This window comes from Balaenoptera physalus (genome assembly GCF_965194825.1).
Source record: "Balaenoptera physalus genome assembly, chromosome: 13".
NCBI lineage: Eukaryota > Metazoa > Chordata > Mammalia > Artiodactyla > Balaenopteridae > Balaenoptera > Balaenoptera physalus.
This window is the reverse complement of record NC_138892.1, coordinates 3,800,135-3,820,414: the sequence shown is the minus strand read 5'-3', so window position 1 is coordinate 3,820,414 and position 20,280 is coordinate 3,800,135. Positions and strand designations below refer to the sequence as shown.

At 47.6% G+C, this 20,280-nt stretch overlaps 1 protein-coding gene across 13 annotated transcripts in view; it reads left to right on the top strand.

Annotated features, from left to right (window-relative positions):
• Window positions 1-1,235: 1,235 nt before the first annotated feature.
• The window catches only part of PPARA (peroxisome proliferator activated receptor alpha), a 68,821-nt gene continuing 49,776 nt past the window's right edge, over window positions 1,236-20,280 (top strand). The window contains exons 1-3 of one of the 13 annotated variants that reach the window (XM_082422455.1): window positions 2,260-2,527; window positions 2,828-2,953; window positions 3,588-3,754. The gene's annotated coding sequence lies outside the window, so the exon portion shown is untranslated. The other 12 variants (XM_082422452.1, XM_082422451.1, XM_082422453.1 and 9 more) reach the window with 12 other exon arrangements.

The window sequence follows — 20,280 nt, the reverse complement described above, 5'->3', positions numbered from 1 at the left end:
ACAGACCCGCTTGCATTCCTGGGCTCTGCAACTGGCCAGTGTGACCTGGTGCAGGGGGCGGGGGGCCTCTGTGCCTCAGTCTCCCTATTGTAATGTGGGCACAAGAATAATTATTTCTCCAAACATCTTCAAGATTAGAAAATGTGAAACAGGACCCGAAACAGCATCGGCGCCAAATAAATGGAAGCTATGAACTAAGACGCATGGGCCCCCAAGTGCTCCAAGTACTTACCAAGGAACCTGAGGAACTCAGGTGTTGCTCAGATGCATATCCAAGAGCACTGATTTGTCCCTGAAGTCACAAGTTTCTGCTCAGTCCCTGCACAGGAGACTGTCTAGGTTGTTGTACTGCCCACGCTTCATCAGTGCTGAAGGCGGTGGTTGGGGGGGGGGGGGACTTCCAGGAGCTGGGGGCAGGGAGGGGGATGTCCTTTGTGACAGTTCCTCCTGGGTGTGACATGTTTTTCACGGCTAACAGAAGTCTGCTCAAGGTAAACAGGAACACACGGTCCCCTGGGGGCAGCATGTATGGAGCCCTTTCATGAATATTCCCATGAGAAAATGTTCTGAGCATCCTTCTCCTTTCTTCCTGGGGAAGGGGAGGCAAGGGACGGGCTGAGAGCATTTGTTCAAAGGTGATAGATTTCGTCACATGCGTGAAAAACAGGTTTTCTCTCCCTAAAACCTTGGGAGCCCCAAGAACCCAAGAACATCATTTCTTTATGTCTGCTGGGTGTACACAGTACTCTGTTGACCCCTATGCAGCTTCCTTTGACCTTGTGCAAAACAATTTTTACCAGGCCTTTCCAAGTGCCGGATTTAACTGGGTTTGTGGCAGACCATCGTGGTGCATCTGGGAAAAGAAGTCGACACCCCTTGTTTGCACTCTTGGTTCTTGACAGCATGGGATCTGGGGTATGTCAGGTGACATCTCTGAGACCGGATGCCCTCATGAGGACATGAGCTCGGTAGGGGCCCCTAGCTGCATAAATAAATAATACTGTTGCCTGCCCAGCCTATGAGATATCCAGGATATAATGGACACGGATCACTTCATAAACTCTGAAACAAAATACAAAAATTGTCCATTGCTATATAGCATGTGCAATAAGAGTTGGGCTTGTCAATGTGTTAGTGGGAAGGTTATGTGGGTGTCTGCTGGGTGGGGCAAAGTTCATCACAGGTATGGGGCCAATCAACAAGGGTGACCTTAAGACACAGGTGAAAGGGTTCGGTACGGCCGAGTCTCCAGCGTCTCGGTGTAGTGCGGGGATTTGTTTGGAGCTGTTTCGGGCCCGGAGTAGGTCCTCCTGGGCGCTCGCCGCTACAAATAGAACAGTGGCCGGAGCAGCGGGAGGGCAAGGAGCGGAGCTGGCATAGCACACATTTCGTTCCCGCAGGAGCGCCGTCCTGATGCGCAGGCACCGGGGGCTTTGTGCATTCCGCGCGAGGAGCTCGGGCGTCGCCGCGCAAACAAAGCCGCTTTGCAGCCTTCGCTCTTGCTCTCCGCCATTGGCTGCCGGGCCGCGACCTCCCCCCTACGCTGGCAGAAGCCCAGCGCCTCGGCTGGGCACAAAGTCAGCCCCTCACCCTTGACGCATGGGGGGAGGGGCAGGCTCTCTGACAGCCCGGGGTGGGGTGGGCTGGGGGGGAGGGCGGTTGGTCGGAGTAGACAGCTCTTCCCGGCGCCCGGCCCCTTTGCCCTTCACTCTTCTGGGTCCCCCGCCCGCCGCACTCGTCGCGGCAACTCCGCCACCTGTTGACGCGTCCTCCCAGCTTGCGTTCCCTTTCTTCTCTTGCATTCTGGGCTCCCCCGGACAAGGTCCTTCCCCGCCCGCCCCCAGCCCCGCGCTCTCCCCAGACTCGAGGGCACCCGCGTTTAGGTGCCCGGTCTAGACCAGCTCATCGCACAGACTGGCAGAGCCGGGCTCCCCGAGGGAGGAGGGGCCTCGCCAGCGTGGCCTGGGCCCCGGACGGGAACTTCCACCCTTCCCGCAGCCTCGCGCCCGCCCCTCCTAGACTTCAGCCCTTCCCAATGCGCGGGGCCGATCCCCAGCCGCACGCGGTGTGCCATCGCGGCGCTGTGCCCACCCGCCCGGTGACCTTGGCGGTCCCTCCGCCTCCCCGGCCTCAGTTTCCCCCAGGTGCTGCAGCAGCGGGGCCGGCGGTGGGAGCCCCCGAGAGCGGCCCCACCCCCGCCCCCGCGGGCATCCAATCGGGCGCCGCCGTCCGGGGGCTGTGTCCCGCGCGGGGCGGGGCTTCCCGGCGGGCCACCCGCGCGAGCCGCCCCAGCGGCCCGGCCGGGGCGGGGGACGGAGGGGCGGCGCGTGCCGCGGGGGCGCGGCTGGCACGGTCGCGGGGAGGCGGCGCCGGGCATGGGCCGGGGACGCGACGGCCCCACGGCGGGGGCAGCGAGCGGCGGGGGCGGAGGCGGCCGCTAGCGCCCTGCCCGGCGCCGCCTCCCTCGGCGCGCTCGCCCCGCGGACCGGCAGGCGGCGGACCGGCAGGCGGAGGGCCGCGGCCCCAGGTGCCAGGCGGCGGGCGGGCGCGCGCGGGGGCTCGGGGGCCGGGCTCCCCCCACCTCGAGACCCAGAGCGGCGGCGGACTGGGAGGGGCCGGGCGGCGCATGCGCGGGGCCCGGGGCGCGGGGCGAGGGCGCTTGCCGCGGGCTCGTGCCGGGGATCCCGGGGCTCAGGGGGCTGCCCCTTGCTCGGCCTCCCTCCGCGCGCCCGTGGCCTGCCCGGAGCCTCGGCGTTCACAGCTGTCGCTGGGGCTGGGACCTGGGCAGAGGTCGAGACCCAGGACCTCAGAGACACTGGGTCCTCAGGTTGTCCCCCCGGAGAGAAGGCCCACCAGGCGGGGGCATCAGGCGCGCCCTTCCTTCTGCGTGGTCGAGCTTGGGCGTCACCGACTGGGGGCGTTTCCCGAGAACGCCGGGGATCCCCTAGGCCAGGTAGCCGGAGGTCCCGGCAGACTGACCCTCGTGCGCCTGGCGGCCGAGGTCCTACGGGAGAGACTCACACGCGGCTTAGTCCACCTTTGAGGAACTGCCCCACTTTGCGCCTGGCGCAGTCGCGCGACCCAGACGGGCCGGGCGGGGCGAGCCCAGGGCAGTCTCCGCCGCGGGACGTCCTCCCGATCCCGGGGCCCCCGGGTCTGGCGCGGGGCGTCCGCGCCCGGGTCTCCCCGAGTCCCCGGCCGCGCAGGGCGGTGTTGGCGGAAGTCCGGAGGGTCGGTTCTGCCCTCACGGCCTCCCCAGACTAACAGGGAACAACTGCGCGCCTGTGCTTTCCTCGCCTTTTTAAGTTTAAAGGCTGGAGCCGTGCCCCGAATGTCAAGGTTCTTTCTAAGAAAAGTCCACGGTTGTATAATGCCTTGGATTTCGCGGGGCGCTCTGGGACGTTCGGGGCTGCATGCCTACCCCCATCCCAGCCACCCCTCCCCAAACCAGGGAGCCCCTCCTCCGCCAGGGCTGCTTGGGAAGGGGTGCGTGGGGCCGGGAGGGGGTGGCAGGGTTTTCCTGGGGACGACCCTGCCACACCGTAGCCGTTGAAGACGCAGGGTCACGGTGACTTTCCTCTTTAAAGGTGGTGGAGAGTTGGGGAGAATCCAGAGGACATATCGTTGTAATCATTTCGTCCTTTACCTTCTTACTGCCAAGGCTGCTGTGAAAGGCCCTGCCTCTGCCGTGAAGTAACAGTTTGTGGCCAGACAAGTCCAGAACCAAGACGTTGCCATCACAGGTAAATAGAAGGTATGATTTACTCGTTTTTCCAGACTGAAATAGTTAAGTCTTTACTTCCATTGCCCTACAGACTAGCAATTTGGGGGTTAATTATTACCTTGTGATGCAACGGGTTAGATCTATTTTCATTTCTTTGAAAGTAAGATAAATGTGGATAGATTCCCTGTTAAGTTCTGAAAACTTTATTCTGTCAGTTTTACTGGGAACTTCCTTTCTTTATGGCAGGCAGGTTGCACGTAATTTAAAACTAGGTAATAAAACTGTGAGAAATGTTTTCACTTAACAGACACTTAAGTTACAGACGCTGACAAGTAAAGAGCACCGTGCCTTCTCTTAGCTGTTTTAATTCCAATTTGAATATCAGGCAGATGGCTTGCTGAGCTAGTTGGCCAGGTCTAGACCTGCCATCAGCCAGGACTGCGATACCCTGGAGAAGTGGGCCTGTAGTATAGATTGAGTGGTCACTGTGTGTGAGGGACCAGACAGTGAGCTTGACAAACTTCTGTACAACTCTGAAGCAATAGCAAATTAATTGACCATAGAAAAAATGTTTTCCCTCTTCTCACATCTTGAACGTATAAAAGTTATTCCATAATCATAAAATAATTCTTGTTACTAGCTCATGTTTGTCCAACTTGTACACAGATTTTTTGGGGGGTGGGCTGCGTTGGGTCTTTGTTGCGGCGTGCGGGCTTCTCATTGCGGTGGCTTCTCTTGTTGCGGAGCACAGGCTCTAGGCGTGCGGGCTTCAGTAGTTGTGGCACGTGGGCTCAGTAGTTGTGGCTCGCGGGCTCTAGGTGCGCAGGCTTCAGAAGTTGTGGCGCACAGGCTTAGTCGCTCCGCGGCATGTGGGATCTTCCGGGACCAGGTCTCAAACCCGTATCCCCTGCAATGGCAGGCGGATTCTTAACCACTGCGCCACCAGGGAAGTCCCTATACACAGATTTTTAAACGTAGTATGTGTATGCGGGAGAGAGAATGAGAGAGAGAGGAGAGAAAAAAGGTGTTTCTTCTATATGAACTATTTTGTAATCTGCTTTATTAACCATTAAGTTATGAAAAATCTTTCCATGTGAATAAATGTGTTTGCACTTTATCATTTTAAATGTCTATATCATATTTCATTGTGTTTAGATACAATAATTATTAAGCCAATCCTTTAACATATGTATATTTTAAAATTCTTTTAGTCTGTGAATGTTTACTGAGTTTTCAGCTGCTCAGTATTGAGCAGGGCAACTGGGGATCTGCTCATGAAGTTGACTCTTACACCAGAATATAAGAAGGGAGCTGAAAGGGGATGAAACTGGGGCGCAGAAAGGGAGGCTGTTTTTGCCGCAGCACCTCGTGGTTTAGGGACTGGTAACCAGTGGTCTTTTCCTTGTGTGTTGTTCTATGGGCATCTGTGTTTTTATAATAAGGATTCTTTAAGTAATCTTCTTTAAAAAACTATTATTAAAATGTTTCTTTGCTTACTGTAAACAGATTTTAAACATGCCACGTTTTTCTCTTTCCTCTCTCAGTCTGTGTGTGAATGGATATATTCTTTTTTTAAATAGTTTTAATTTATTTTTAAAATTTATTTATTTTATTTATTAATTATTTATGGCTGCGTTGGGTCTTTGTTGCCGCACGCGCGGGCTTTTCTCTAGTTGCGGTGAGCGGGGCCTACTCTTCGTTGCAGTGCACTGGCTTCTCACTGCAGTGGCTTCTCTTGTTGGGAGCACGGGCTCTAGGTGCGCGGGCTTCAGTAGTTGTGGCACACAGGCTCAGTAGTTGTGGCGCACGGGCTTAGTTGCTCCGCGGCATGTGGGATCTTCCAGGACCAGGTCTCAAAACTGTGTCCACTGCACTGGCAGGCGGATTCTTTTTTTTTTTTTTTTTTTTTTAATTAATTAATTAATTTATTTATTTATTTTTGGCTGTGTTGGGTCTTCGTTTCTGTGCAAGGGCTCTCTCTAGTTGCAGCGAGCGGGGGCCACTCTTCATCACCGTGCGCGGGCCTCTCACTATCGTGGCCTCTCTTGTTGCGGAGTACAGACTCCAGATGCGCAGGCTCAGTAGTTGTGGCTCACGGGCCCAGTTGCTCCGCGGCATGTGGGATCTTCCCAGACCAGGGCTCGAACCCGTGTCCCCTGCATTGGCAGGCGGATTCTCAACCACTGCACCACCAGGGAAGCCCTGGCAGGCGGATTCTTAACCACTGCGCCACCAGGGAAGCCCCTGGATGTATTCTTAACAGCAAATAGGATGAGTGTCTTAACTTCCAAGTGGCCGGTGTTTGGGGTGAACGTTTGTACTAATTTTGTTGCATCGCAGTTAGAGGATGTGGCTTTTTGGGAATTTGAGGGCCTCTGTTTTTATTTCTGGTTTTGGTGGCTTGGTATAGGCTTCATAGACACTTCAAATAAAGCCATAGTTTCTGTTTGTAGGATAGACATTTGCTGTGTCTGTTATTTCTGCCTTCGTAATTGCATAGAACCAGCTAGCTCACGTCTAAGGCCATGTGGTTAGGGAAAATTAGGCAAAGAATTTTAATTTCCAACTTGGTGTGAAGATAGGTTTAAGGTAAGAACCAAACAGGAAAAGCCCTAGATGTCCCAGTGGACCTGATTTAAAAGAACTTGTTTGTTCTTCCAAGTATTTCTGTCACTTGCATGCAGTGGTGTGTACTGTGGGTAACACACATCACCTAGTCTGGTTTGCTTGTTGTTCGGAGGTGTGTTCATTCTTTGCTTCTAGAATATTTAATTAGTATCTTGTTGTAGCAATATTGTGGAAAGGTTTATGCACTTCAAAAGGTGAAGCGATTACTCCTTACTAAGTCAGACATATTATTAGTTATTTTGGTAGTTAAGCTGCATTTGTTTTGAGGTCGGCATATAGTACCAGAAAAAGTACTTGAGAATTTTGGTTTGCATCAGGGATGCAGCTTGACATAGTGGAAGAGGTGTTAGGTCATCCCCAGGTTTGATTGTCGTCCCTTCGAGGCTGCCTGCCGGGCCTGGGGATCTCTGTTCACCTCTTTAAATGCTGTTTTCTCATCACAAAACGGAGTTCCTCTCCTTTCCACCTCTTTGAAGGGTTGGGAGGCTCAAAAGTGGTGGCTTATGTGAAGATTCTTTGTAACAAGTAAAAAGGCATATTTAGCCCAGGCAGTGTCTTAAAGAAGCACACCTTGTACTGCCTGCCTCTCCCTGAGCCGGATCTGGTAACTGTGTTACTTTTGCTCTGACCATTCGGTGATTTTTCAAAGGCTTTTGGAAAGAGGCACATCCCCCACCCCAAATATATACTTCCTTTCATTTTTGAGTAGGTAATCGAGAGCCCTACACCACTAAGAACAAAACTGTCCTGAGCAGTTTTTGTTTTCTCTGCACATGGATATGCCCTCAGGTTTATTTATTTATTTATTTATTATTTATTTATTTATTTATGGCTGCGTTGGGTCTTTGTTGCTGCGTGCGGGCTTTCTCTAGTTGAGGGGAGCTGGGGCCACTCTTCATTGTGGTGCGCGGGCTTCTCACTGCGGTGGCTTCTCTTGTTGTGGAGCACGGGCTCTAGGCACGCAGTCTTCAGTAGTTGTGGCTCGCGGGTCCAGAGTGCAGGCTCAGTAGTTGTGGCTCACGGGCTTAGTTGCTTCGTGGCATGTGGGATCTTCCCGGACCAGGGCTTGAACCCGTGTCCCCTGCATTGGCAGGGAGGTTCTTAACCACTGCGCCACCAGGGAAGTCCCTGCCCTCAGGTTTTTATGGTGATATATTTTGCATTCGTCTTTACTCCGGTATCCCCAGACCATGAAAACAACTGTTCCTCATCCTTGGAGGGTCTGCGGAGATGCAGGCTGGGTGAAATCTTCCCCCACCAGGGCTGCTCCTGGGTGCTGCCCTACCTCACTTTCCCCGCTGAGTCCACCTTGATGAGAACGGAGTATGTGTTAATCAGTTCTGCCCGGCTGGTCCTATATACTGAGTAAGCCCTCCACATCTGCAGGTTCTGTATCCACCAGTTCAACCAACCATGGATTGAAAATATTCGGGAAAAAAAATTCCAGAAAGTTCCAGAAAACAAAACTTGAATTTACCACGTGCCATAAGTATTTACATAGCATTTACATTGTATTCACAACTATTTACATTGCATGTATGTTGTATTAGTTATTATAAGTAATCTAGAGATGATTTAAAGTATACAAAGGATGTGCGTAGGTTATGTGCAAACACTACACCTTTGTATATAAAGGACTTGAGCCTCTACAGATTTTGGTATCCCCAGGGGGTCCTGGAACCAGTCCCCTGAGGATGCTGAGGGAGGACTCTGTATGTTCATTGAACAAATAAGACATGAACAGAATTTAATTCAATAAGAATTTATCGATTTTTTTTCTTTTTACAGTACTCAGATATGGGTGGGAGCTGGCTGGGGGGGACTTAGAAGTACAGCAGGGGGCCTACCCACCGCAAGAGGGTTTCCCCTTGGCATCTTGCAGTTTCCCTCAAACCTCGGATGGCGAGAGCCCACCCTTGCGGTGTGTTCCTGCACGCCATGCTAGGCTCCCACACGTGGCTCCCATGGCATAGGTGTTATAAAGGTGGCAGCTGCGGTTCAAATTATTCTATTTATAATTATCACTAGATTTGGGGTATGTTAAACATTAAATAGACTTTTTATGAGATGGCCTGAGCATCTAATTAAATAAAATGCTCTTTCTTTCTGCAAGATCACGGATTCTAATTCCAAACAACTGACTCAGAAGGAAAGAGGTGTGTTTAAACATTTGGGAGTTGGGAAGTGTTTCTATTTAACGGGGCAAGGGTCCTGCTGGCCCTCCAGTTGTGGAGATAAGATAGGCACAGGAGAAGTTAGCGAAAGCATTCGAGAGGTTTAAGTCTTCTGTGTTCCAGATGCATCACTCATCCGACTGCTTTTAATTTTTTTTAATTTTTAAAAAATGTTATTGAAGTATAGTTGATTTACAATGTTGTGTTAATTTCTGCTGTACAGCAAGGTGACTCAGTTATACGCATATATATTCTTTTCCATGTTCTTTTCCATCATGGTTTATCACAGGATATTGCATGTAGTTCCCATCTGACTGCTTTTATTTTGCTCTATTTAAAGAGGTTTGCAAATAAAGAGGAGTGGCTGTTTCTCTTCTGATGCGCTTGCTTTTACACTTTTAACTCAGAGGTCACAAGTACACCTTTGAAGAAGGATCACCTGAATAGTCAGAGTTAGGAAAGCAAAGGCAGAATGAATTGTCTCAAAGCTTATGAAGCTTCACATGAAAGACTGGAAATGATGATACAGTTAAGTAAACAGTATACTGTAGTTCCTTTCCCCCCCCCCACAGCCCCGACCACTTTTATGAGTGAGTGAGGCACCAGGCTCTCTGCAGCCATTTGTAACTGAATAAGTCTGTGGTTATGTGATAACCACACCGAGGTGACAAATTGCCAAGTTCTAGTAAAAGAGATCCAGTTATTTAGAAGTTGACACGTGGCTGCCTCCCTCCCTTTCTGAAACAGTCTAAGAAATTGTTAGCCTGACGTGTATTTAAGTGCATATTTACAATGAAACAATAAGGCTTGTAAAATACAGGATTGCAGAATCAAGTGACAATCAAATCTTGATCTGAAATCAAGTTTTCTTCTATTACCTAGATGTTAAATGGGATTTTTTTTTTTTTTTACCAGAAGAATTTTTAGAAGCATTTTCAGGCAGTGTTCCTTCTTGCACAAGTTGACATCTATGAGGCTGCCGGCATGAAGAGTATTTTCCCCTCTGTCTAGGATTATGAATAAATTTGATAAATTCTAGGCGGTAGTCTCGTTTTGGCTCATTTTGTGGGACAGCTTGATAAGTGGGTTAGTGTCTTATTTATTCACCGTTTACTCACTTTATTTCTGGTTTTCTAACTGTGTGTTGGGGATGGGATTAACAGGACTGATGTGTAAAAGGAAAATTGTTCCGAGAAATTTGAAATTTGCTTTCAATAGAAGCATCTCTTGGTGTGTGGAAGTTATTTATAACACAAAAGGGTAGTATTTGATGTGTTTACGACATCCTTGGATTTTAGGATTCGTGGAGGGAGTTATTTTGCTTGAGTATTGCAGTCACCTTTTTTGCCCACTTTGAAACCCGTTGCAGAATCTGTCACCAGCTCTAGGCAAGGGGACTCCTACCCCATCTCTGCAGAGTCCTCCCGATGGTTCACAGCAAGCGGTCCAAAGCTCATGGAGGTTCAGAAAATGACCTTCCTTCTCGCCATTCTTAGAAAAGCTCACTTGTCGAGAGCCCTTTCCAGAAAGGAAGGCATTCCATTGCTGTAGTTCTCAAATCATAAAAATAAACCTCATCCATTACGTTCAGTGAGGGGTCCTGAGAGACACGAGCAGTTAAAAAAAAAAAACCCACAAAGTTCAATTGTGCAAAAATATTCACAGCGGGAGCTTGACGGGGAGTGATATCCTAAAAAGAAGACTTTGAGAAAGAAAAGAGTCATGAAGAGAAAGGCTTGAGAATATTGACATGCAGTGAGGGCTGATGTTGCTTGAGAGAAAAGACCAGCACAAACAGGGTTAAAAGGATGTGTGAGACAAGATGACAGAAGGTTGTGAGGGTGGAAATGTTGGTGTCTGAGCCAGAGACAGAAGGTTCTGGACCTGGGGAGGGAGGAAAGGTCAGGGTGCTTGCACGCACTCGGGAGGGGGAGAGGGAGGATGGATCTAGATCGATGGATCTCTAGTGGTGGTGGGAGTGTGACCCACCCTCCACGCGAGCAGCCTGGAAACCAAAGATTGTAACTGCCCGCCAGCACAGGGGCAGGAAGTCCCGATACAGCGCTGGTGTGCTGAACCGAAAGGGGAGGGTTCCCGTCCTGGCCGAGGGTGACCGCGACTGGCGACAGCAGGAAGGGTTAAGTGGGAAGCGTTCAGTGACGGGCAGGAGTAATTCTTTCCAAGTCCCGGCTTTGTGTGTGAATATCGGTACCTAGCAGGATACAACGTTGTCAATCAGTACTTCAATAAAGTAAATTTTAATAGAAGAGTATCTAGCAGGTTATCAATATAAGAAGAGAAAATAGGGTCTTTCACTCTGGAAACCAAAAATTATCGACTGTTTTCCGGCTGCCTTCTCTTCACTTAGATGAGTCTAACAGAGTTAGCTTTTAGCGTCTAGGTCAGAAGTCTAAGTGAAAGTGAGTATCTAACCACATTCAAGGACGGCCAATAATCTTTAATACTAATAGGGGCACAAGCCTTAAGAGAAAGAAGATTCTAGAAGGAAAAACAATAGCCAGGAAAGCAGATACATCCATGGCTGATTCACAGACTGGGACACAAAACCTTGGACGGGCTCAGTAACTCTGGAACGAATGAATTCAAATGCAGGCTTTCTTCGTCAGATAAATCATTTTCTAGAAGGTGTTTCAGAAAGATTCATGCCCAATTCTGATATCAGATCTGGTACGGTCTCTTTGAGAATGAGACCTCTGAAAGACAAGAGCTAGTAAATAAAATTAAAAAAGGAATGACTTTTAAGAGATGAAAAGATGAAATTCCAACCGAAGTTATTAACACCTCCATCCAGCTGCCGTCTTCGTATTTGTAGATGTGAAGTTACATTGAACCAGGGCAATGGAAGTTCACCAAAGTTGTACTTTGTCATTGCTGTCATGACCTCGGGCCCCACATCCACCAGCCTTCCTGACGTCACCCGATCCTCCCGGAGACTCAAACTCAGACTGTCCGGTTCTGAGCCCCCCCGAGTTTTCCCTCCCCGACCCTGGTCTTCCTCCCCGTCCAGTAAGTGGCCTCCAGGAGGGCAGTGAGGGCAGGACAGGTGCAGGGTCCTGACCCACTTAGCAGCTCTCGGCCACAGACGGACCACTCATCCGTGCGCACCTCAGTTTCCTTGTCTACAAATGGGGCAAGTGCTAATGCTTTGCGTGGGAGACTGTTGCCTGGTGCAGAGTGAGAACGCTTTTTACTTTTTCATTTTTTATTTTTTTTTGGCCATGCTGCACAGCTTGTGGGATCTTAGTTCCCCAACCAGGGATCCAACCCGGGCCCTCGGCAGTGAAAGTGCGGAGTCCTAACCACTGGACCGCCAGGGAATTCCCAAGGATGCTTTAAAAAAATTTGTTTTAGTTTATTCACGTACAGTTGATGTACAGTGTTGTGTCAATTTCTGCTGTACAGCAAAGTGATTGTTTTATATATATATATTCTTCTTCCTGTTCTTTTTCATGATGGTTTATCACAGGATACTGAATGCAGCGCCCTGCGCGCTACAGCAGGACCTTGCTGTTAATGCTTTCATTGTTTCCTTGCTTGTTGTTAACTGTCCAACCATAACATGGACTCATCCTTCCTCATTTATCAGCTCCCGTGGTGACTGGGAGGGCAGGGCCCTGACTCTCAGGGGCCGACGTTCTTCCTCCATGGCCAGATCCTTGTTTGTGCCTGGGACATTCCCTCACCCTGCCCCTCATCCCCACCTCACCCCTTACCTCTACCCCCTACCCTGGAGACCTCAGCTGAAAACTTTCTTAGGGAAACCTTCCAGAACTGCCTGCCCGGTCAGGTCTCTCTGATGCAACGCCTGGTGCTTTTCCTGTAAGCTTGCCCATTACATGTTCATCTGCATGGCCTCTTGGTGAAAGTCGCTCTCCCCGATGAGTCACAGAGCCCAGGGGGCAGGAAACCATAGCTGCCCCGCTCTCCACCGCCCAGGATGTACTGCCAGCAGGTGCTGCAGGACCGGATGGGTGAACATGCAGCTCCGGTCAGGCTACCCTACGTTTGAGATTCCTTCCAGGCTTAATCAAACGCCACCTCCTTCATGAAGCCTTCCTTGATTCCCCCCTGAATGAGAGGCAGGAATTTTGTCACTCAGACACCCTATAGCAATTTTTTTTTTAAATAAGTTTATTTATTCACTTATTTTTGGCTGCGTGGAGTCTTCGTTGCTGCGTGGGCTTTCTCTAGTTGCAGCGAGCGGGGGCTACTCTTCATCGTCGTGGTGCACGGGCTTCTCACTGCGGTAGCTTCTCTTGTTGGGGAGCACGGGCTCTAGGCGCGTGGGCTTCAGTAGTTGTGGCACGCGGGCTCAGTAGTTGTGGCTCGCGGGCTCTAGAGCGCAGGCTCAGTAGCTGTGGTGCACGGGCTTAGTAGCTCCGCGGCATGTGGGATCTTCCCAGACCAGGGCTCAAACCCGTGTGCCCTGCACTGGCAGGCAGATTCTTAACCACTGCGCCACCAGGGAAGTCCACCCTGTAGCATTTTGAATCTCTCTGACTGGACATATTCTGCCTTCACCTCAGCAACTGTTTATTGAGCACTTCAGTCATTCATCCCAGAGCTCATTCATTTATTCAGCACACCTTTCCTGAGCTCCTGCTATGTGCCAGGCAGTGTTCCAAGAGCTGGGGACAGCAGTGGAAAACGGCAGGCACCATTCCCTGCCATCAGGAAGCACTGCATTACATGACAAGCAGGACTCCTAGGTTCAGAGGAGAGGCAGGTACCCAAGCAACACGGTGCCGCGTGGTGAGAACCAGCCTAGAAGGCCTGATAGGTGAGGCTGCCCTTCCCTGAGCCTCTCGGCGGCCAGGGGAGCAGTGGTGTTCTAACAGTGATCTGCACGTGCGGCTCAAGAAATATTTGTCCTCAAAATTTCCTTTCAACTAAAGGAACTAAGTTGGGAGAAAGGAAAAGAGTGAATAAAAGTGATCCAAGCAATTGTAGAACCCATCTTAGCTCTCCTGTTCGTTATCTTCTTATTTCACTTATCATTACGTGCTCAAGTGAAATCCTTTTGAACCACTTAGGTCAGCAGGATTTAAATCTTAGATGCATATTAACTCTCATCTAATGACCTATTTTCAGAAAACACCACACATTTAGTTGCGGTGTCTGCCTTCTCTTTGTCGCTGATAGTTCCAGCATGAAAAGCAGATAAGCCCTCTGAGCAGTGATTCTGTCTTCATCACAGAAGCGTGATAATCGCTTCCTGAAAGGAGCAGGGGCACGAGGGATCGTGTGTGCCATTAGCTTGACATCGTTTGGTTTCATAGTCATGAATGAGGCGAATTAGTCCTTAGACACACGCAAGCCCCTTTCCTAGGATAATAGACGGGTGAGGTCTGTGCCTCCAGGGCTTCTGGCTTCTTGCTTTGTGGCTGGGAAGGTGGGGAGAGAGGCAGCTCTATGCTGCCCAGGAGGTTAGGAGCCCAGGTACGTCAGGCGGGAGCAGGGCTGGCTTCCGGAGGTGCCAGAGAAATCCCTCTGGCTGCCCTCCTCCGTGGATGTGACGATGCGCTGGGTCGCCTTTTAACAGCAGACTCGCCTCTTTGTATCAGGCTCCCTAAAAACCAGGCAGTGGAGATGGGTTTGAGGTCTTCTAAAAGTCAAGTTTACTGAGGTATAATGTACATGCAGTAAAATCCATCCTTTTTGGATGGACAATTCTGTGCATTTTGAAAACCATCTATGGCCCATTTTCTTGCTGGTCGTCAGCCAGAGGTGCCCACATTTCTTGGCGTGTGGCCCCTTGGTTGTCAAAACCTGCAACGTGGCTCAAGTCCTTCTCATGCTCTGAATCTCTAGGACCTCCCCTTCTGCCTCCTTTCAGCCGGAGAAAATTCTCTGCTTTTAAGGGGTCAGGCGATTCGATTGGGCCCACCTGGATAATCCAGAACATTCTCCCCTCTCAGGCCTGCACCTGTGTCAGTCCCCTGTGGCTGCTGTCACAGAGCACGATCTGGGTGGCTTTAAAGAACAGAAATTTATTCTTGTGCAGTCCTAGGGGCCAGAAGTCTGAACTCAAGGTGTCGACAGGGCCGCCCTCTCTCTGAGACTCTGGGTAGATGCCTTCCTCGCCTCCTCTTTAGTTCTGGTGGTGCCCATCAACCCTTGGCATTCTTTGGCTTGTGGAAGCATCACTCCAGTCTCCACCTGTCATCACATGGCATTCTCACTGTGTGTGTGTCCAAATTTCCACTTTTTATAAGGACACCAGTCATATTGGATTAAGGATCCGCTTCACTCTGGTATAACCTCATCATAACTATATCCGCAAAGAGCCCTATTTCCAATAAGGTCACATTCTGAAGTACTGGAGGTTAGGATGTGGACATACCTTTTTGGGGGACTCAAGTGAACCCGTGATGGTACCCTCGGTCACATCTGCAGAGCCCCTTCTGCCATGCATGGTGACATAGCCATAGGCTCCAGGATTGGAGCATGGACATCTTTGGGGCCATTAACTGGCACCATTCCATGGTCACGCCCTCATGGAACTCACAGTCTACAGGCAACTAACACCCGTTCAAGGAGTTTTGGAGACATGAGACCCCACTAAACATGTTCTGTTCATATTCAAAGGTGGGTGACCTGTTCAGAGTCTAGCTCTGTCAATTAGGGATGAATCTATAACATCAAAGATAAAGAGTCATGATCAGAGGTGCCTGGTGCATTAGGCAGCTTAGGGAGGGCTGGTCCTGTGGACCTCACACAGGGCGGTGGAAGGCTTAGGGGACAGACATGTATGAATCACAGCACCGTGAGTGCAGAGCCTGGTAGCCCCTTTCTTTCCCTCCATCAGGCTGGTGCCAAGGGGAAAACACAAGTGACTGGAGGGGCTAGAGAGCCAGGGGGTGGTGAGGCCCTGTGGGACTCTCCCAGCTCCGTGTCCCTGCTACAGGAGGGAAGGGTACCGTAAGTGTGCTCTTTCCCCACGTAGGCAGGCCCTCCCCTTAGTTATAATGGCAGCCTCTCCCCGACCCTATCTCCATCTCACATAGTATAACCTTTACTGGTCTGTTTCTCATCTGTTTCCCCTAGAATAGTAGCCCCACGAGGGCAGGGGAATTTGTCTGTTTTTGTCCATTTTCTTCACTGCTGTACCCAAACTGGCTATCACAGGAGGCACCTAAAAATATCCGTTGAATGAACACAGCTTTCCACTCTGCTTAATGATCTGTGCCCTCCTGCTTGTTGAAAAGATAACAGTTTTTCTGTTCTACAATTGTATTAGCATATTATTAGAAAGTTATTATTATTTGAGTAATACTGCCTGAATATGAGGAAAACCTTAAGGAACTATAATCATTTTTCTATATTCCAGTCTACGGATTTTATTGAAGAGTACAGAAATACTTCTTTGTAACTCTGGAAGTGAAAAATAAAGAGAAAAAGAGCCATTTCAAACTGTGGAGCTGTTAAGTATTCAGTGGTTTTAAAATGTTAAGCTGGAGGCTCCATTGCTGATGATGGCTTAGCAGTTTGGAAGTCAACTCAGAAAAGGTGGACAGAATCTTTAAACAAACATATGCCAAGGCATTGGCAAGCTCATGAGGTTGTGAGCAGTTGCCAGGCTGAGATCTGGACAAGGTGGAAACTTGATATTTGGGGTCATTTTGTCCCTGGGGTGTTGGCTAATTTATGGAAGAAGCACTTAAGAACCTACATACTTCCGTGGGGCTAGGAGTCAAAAGTTGAGCTATAAAGGCTCCATGAAGGGAAGACCCTGGTAAACATCCCAAACTCTGGGTTGGGGCCCCAAAAAGCTGCCCCCTAGGAACACAGGAGACCTGGAAGTCAATCCGTTGCTCCAGGACTAAAGGCCTGTTCTAAGTAATCTCAGTCCTTGAGGTTGGATTAAGGTGCTTCCAGACTACTAGGACCTCTGACGCCTGGCAGAAGCAGACGAATATCCTCTCTGGAGAACAAAGCATCATCCTCAGCTGCTGTTTCTATCAACAGTTTTTCAAATACAGGCAGTCCTCACTTTGCACATTTCCATTATGCACAAATTTCATTACCACAGTTAATTAAATAACACCAGTCTCCCTACACCAGGGCTCCTATTTCAGTTATCAGGGATTAAGCACTGAGTAGCTGTGAAAACACAGTCTCAGCTGCCAGCTCCCCAGTCCACAAATCACTACATAGATAACAGATGTGCATAGGATCAGTGACCAATCCCGTCACGCCTTTCAGAGTCCTTCTGTGATTGGTCCCTACGCATCTGTCAGTCAGTTCACCCACAGACAGCAAAGTGTGTCCTGGTGTTGCCTCCTTGTCTCCCAGTGAAAAACCCACGTGACGCTTTATAAAAAAAGGATAAGTGAGAGGAATTGGCCAACAAAGATGAAAGTGCAGCAAATAAGTGGAAAATGATAATGCTGGAAGTAAAACTAGAGTCGAACATCAATGGAGTTCTAGAAGAAATAGTGACCGTGGGAACGTGGACACTGCTGCCAGTTCAAGAGACTCCAGAGGGGCAGCCAGAGGAATGTAGTAAAAGTGACTTATTGACATACTTGAGGGATTTCCCTGGTTGCCCAGTGGGTAAGACTCCGCACTCCCAATGCAGGGGACCTGGGTTCCATACCTGGTCGGGGAACTGGATCCCACAAGCATGCCACAGCTAAGAGTTTGCATGCCGCGACTAAGGAGCCAGCGAGCCGCAACTAAGGAGCCCACGTGCCACAACTAAGGCGCACACGTGCCGCAACTAAGGAGCACACGTGCTGCAACTAAAGAGCCCACATGCCTCAACTAAGGAGGCTGCCGGCTGCAACTAAGACCCGGTGCAAACAAATAAATAAATAGAATAGAATAAAATAAAAGATATTAAAAAAAAACATACTTGAGGAATATGGTTGAAGATGTCACACAGGAAGTGAGCCCAGCCCCAACAAAAATCACATTAAAGAACTCTGTAAGACATTTCATGACATTGAAAGTGCAAAGCATAAAATGTTGGAGGCCCACCCAAACTTAGAAAGGAGTTTGACAATTTGGTAAGGCACAGAAGAGAAGTTTGCTCCGAATTGCAAGTTATACAGTTAGAAGGCAGCAGGCACAGTCCAAACTACTCTTGGTAAGTTTTTTAAAACAAAATAAAACATTTTAAATTCTCAGTGATTTTAATTCTTAGTGATGCTAACGTCTTACATTACAATCTACTAAATAAATATTAGTTTTACTGTATCTTATATTTCCCTCTGCATTTACAACTGATAATAAGAGATATTTTAATGTTTTGACAATAACTTTAAAGGTCATGGTGCACTTGTTATTTTTACTGTTGATTAGTAAAATCACTTTGCATAATTTCTGCTTGTGTGATGCTTTTTATGTTCTTGCATTACCATGCAAATCAAGGCTGTTTTTTACAGTAATGGCACAAACAAAACCAAGCGTATGAGACAACTCATGCACCAGCAAAAATAATAAATGATAGAAATAGACCTACATGACTCTAAATATTAGACTTAAAAGATGTAAACTTTAAAATAAACTTGCTTATTATATTCAGGAAGATGAAAGGTAAGATTGGGAATTTTGATAGAACGCTAGAAATTGTAATTTTAGAAAGGACATTGATTTGAAAAAACGTAGGAATCATAAAACTGAAAAAAAAAACCCTGAAATTATGTACTCTGTGGAAAGATATAATAGCAGAGTAGATACAACATCACAACTGATGTGAGAATTGGTGAGTAATAAAATACATCAGAAATAATATCTAAAGTGAAGCACAAAGAGACAAAAGGATGGACTACAAATATAGAGAATATAGTGATGAATTCTACCATACATATAATTGAAATCCTAAGAGGACAAGAAAGAGAAATGGAACAGAAACAGTATTTGAAGAGATAGTGGCTGAAGTTTTTCCAACACTGATGAAAGACATTAAGTTACAGATTTAAGACTCCTATAGAACTATAAGCAGAGTTAAAAACCAAAAAAATCCATACCTACACACCCTATAGTAAAACTGCTGGAAAAACAAAGGCAAAGCGATAATCTTAAAAGAAGCTAGAGGTTAAAAACAAAAAACAAAACCAGACATTACTTTGAAAGGAGCAGCAAGTCAGAGAGAAATTCTCAACCAAAATGATGGAAGCCAGAAGACAGTGGAAAGACATTTTCAATGAAAATGAAAGTTGAGTTTATTCCAGGAATAAAAGATTAGTTTAACATTTAAAAAGTAATCAAGCATCAACAAATACGAAATGCTTCTGGATAAAATGCACGAGACCTGGACAGTGAAATCTACCAAACGTGGCTGAGAGAAATTTTGAAAGACCTAAATAAATGACAAGTTACAGCATGCTCAGTATCGTTAAGACGGCAGTTCTTCCCAAAATGATCTACAGATTTGAGTGATCAAAATTGAATCTTAGCTTGCCTATTTGTAGAATTTGACAAACTGTTTCTAAAATTATGTGGAAATGCAATGGACCTAGAGTGGCTAAAACAACTTTGAAAAAGAAGAACACAGATGGAGGACTTGAACTACCGGATTTCAAGAATTATTATAGAGCCACAGTAATTGACAATACAATATTGATATGAAAACAGATAAATAGATGAATGGCACAGAGTAGCAAGTTGAGAAATAGACCCAACTATATGGTCAACTGATTTTGAACAGAGTGAGAAGTCGTTTCAGTGGGAAAAGATAATTTTTCAACAAATAATGCTGGAACAATTGGATAGCCATATGCAAAAGAACAAACCTCAGCCCTCATCTCACATGATATTAAAAAATAAGAAGAAGAACTTGAAATCGGTCATAGACCTAATTGTAAGAGTTTAAAAACTATAAAACTTCTAGAAGAAACATAGAATAAATCTTAGTGATTTGGGATTTGGCAAAGATGTCATATATGAGTCAAAAAACATGAACTACAAAAGAAAAATTTAATAAATTAGACTTCATCGAAATTATAAACCTTTGCTCATCAAAAAGCATTTAAGAAAACAAAAGGCAAGCCACAGACTTGGAGAAAATATTTGTAAAGCATATATCTGACAAAGGACCATTATCAGGAATATATAAAGAACTCTCACATTCAGTAAGAAGACAACAACCCAATTAAGAATGAAAGCAAAAGTGGGCAAATGATTTGAACAAATTCTTCAACAAAAGGTGTTGGGTGGCAAGTAAGCACATGAAAAGATGTTTAACATCATTAGTGATTAGGAAAATGCAAACTATTAGTAGCAGATATTGCTGTTAGTAGTAGAGAGATATTAAACACCAGCCAGAATGGCTAAATTAAGAAGACTGACCAAGTGTCACGGCCGAGGATGTGGTGTGGCAGGAACTCACCAACACTGATAATGGGAATGTAAAGTGGTACCGCCTCTTTGAAAAACATTTTGGCAAGTGATATCACTGATGTTATTGCCAAAAGTATCATATACCTGAAGGACCCAAACTGAAAAGGCTATAGACTGTATGATTTCAACTCTGTGACATTCTGGAAAAGGCAAAACTGTGGAGACAGTAAAAAGATCAGTGGTTGCCGGGGGTTGGGGGGAGGAAAGGATGATTAGACAGAGCACAGAGGACTTTTAGGGCAGTGAAGTCATTCTGTATGATACTGTAATAGAGGTACATATCCTTATACATCTGTCCAAATCTATAGAAAGTACAACACCAAGAGTGAACCCTGATGTAAACTATGGATTTTAGTTAATAATATACTGATATTGGCTCATCAGTGG